The sequence below is a fragment of the Petaurus breviceps genome, unplaced genomic scaffold (assembly GCF_028583685.1).
Source record: "Petaurus breviceps papuanus isolate PSGF00001 unplaced genomic scaffold, PetGlider_PUasm1.0 90897, whole genome shotgun sequence".
Taxonomy (NCBI): domain Eukaryota; kingdom Metazoa; phylum Chordata; class Mammalia; order Diprotodontia; family Petauridae; genus Petaurus; species Petaurus breviceps.
Genome location: NW_027187374.1, coordinates 4,319,306 through 4,321,124, shown reverse-complemented (window position 1 = coordinate 4,321,124; position 1,819 = coordinate 4,319,306). Strand labels below are relative to the sequence as shown.

At 45.4% G+C, this 1,819-nt stretch overlaps 1 pseudogene; it reads left to right on the top strand.

The window, feature by feature from the left end:
- Positions 1-426, top strand: part of LOC138151294 (histone-lysine N-methyltransferase 2B pseudogene) — a 1,468-nt pseudogene extending 1,042 nt beyond the window's left edge.
- The last annotated feature ends 1,393 nt before the right edge of the window (positions 427-1,819 follow it).

Sequence of the window (1,819 nt, the reverse complement as noted above, 5' to 3'; positions counted from 1 at the left end):
GGGGGTGCGGGGGTCTACAGGTCGGCCATCCACAGCCGTGGCTTGGTTTGTAAATGCAACATTGATGCTGGGGAGATGGTCATCGAGTACTCGGGCATCGTCATCCTGTCAGTCCTCACGAACAAGCAGGAGAAGTACTCCGACGGGAAGGGCATCGGGTGCTACATGATGCGCATGGATGACTTTGACGTGGTGGACTCCACCATGCACGGGAACGCCGCACGTTTCATCAGCCACTCGTGTGAGCCCAACTGCTTCTCGGGGGTAATCCACGCGGAGGGCCAGAAACACATCTTCATCTTGGCTCTGCTCTGCATCCTCCGCAGGGAGGAGCTCACCTACGACTACAAGTTCCCTTTCGAGGATGCCAGCAACAAGCTTCCCTGCAACTGTGGGGCCAAGCTCTACTGCCGCTTCCTCAACTGACCCCCCAGCCTGAGCTGTAGGCCTCTGGCCTGGCCCTGAGGGGATCCCATCCACCTCCCCAACCTCCGCATGCATCCCCAGGGAACCCCCTTCCACTCACCACCTGCCTGCAGGGTCAAGGATGTAGATATATTGTGCAAAGGTTTGTAAATCCCTTCTTTTCTATGCACATTTTTTTAAAAGGTGGGGTCCCAGGGGGCACTCCCCTCCCCCCACAATAAAGTCCGTCAATGTTTGGAAAAAAATATATAAAACACCTATGGTGTTTTAGTGTTGTTGCTTCTAAGTCTTGTGAAACTCTAGCTGTGGCATGACTTCATTTTTTTTCCCATTTGCTAATGGTTTATCCTTGTGCTGTAGGTTTCAGAATTTGACTATGATATTCCTGTGGGTTTTCCTTGTAGGATCTCTTTCAGGTAGTGATCAGTGGATTTTTCTATTTCTACTTTCCCTTCTTGTTCTGTTTCAGGACAATTTTCTTTGATTATTTCTTGTATTATTGTACCAGGATTCTTTTTTTGATAATAGCTTTCAGCTAACCCAGTTATTCTCGTTTTCTCTCCTTGATCTGCTCTCCAAATCAGTTGTTTTTCTTATGAAATGTTTCACATTTTTTTTGTTCTTTATATATTTTTTTCATTCTTTAAGAATCTGGATCTCCTTTTTTAATTAGTTGACTATGTTTTCATAATCTTGGTTTTTGTTTTTGTTTTTTTTTAGTTTTCCCTCAATCTCATTTGATTTTTAAAGTCTTTTTAAAGTTCTTCTATGGATTCTTTTTAGGCAGGTGACCATTTGACATTACTTTTTTGGGAAAAAAGAGAGTTTCATTGTTTCAGTATCCTACTCTGAACATAATCCATAGCCTTCTCTATTCCCATAGTAACTCTCTATAGTTGGATTCTTTCTCCTTTGCCTGTACATTTTTTTTTGGTAATACCTTAGTTTTTGTGATCACTTCTAGTCCTGGGGTATAGAGGATGGTGCGTCTGGCCTCAGGTCCTCCTTTAGTTCTCCCCTTGGGCCTGGAACCTAAACCAAGACCTCCAGCCTCCTGTAAGTGCCCACAGTCAGCCCTACATCCCAGCCCCATTGCTTCTTCAATCACTGGTTGTGTGCTTCCTCATCACTTATGCCACATCTCTGCAGCACAGCCAGGTCTTGCATTCCTTGTCAGCAGAGGTTCCCTTGATCTTACCCAGCTCAGATGTCCACCTCCCCTTACTGTCCTGGAGGTAAAAATTCCTGTGGCTGGGACCTGGGCAGCTTCCCAACCCAGCTAACCCCAGGGCTTGTTGCTTATTGTTTAAGTTGACCCTATCCTGGAGTGTTTACTCTTCACCAAGTACTAAACCTCATCCTGGGTTTTTCTTCAGATCTTCTCTGATTATCC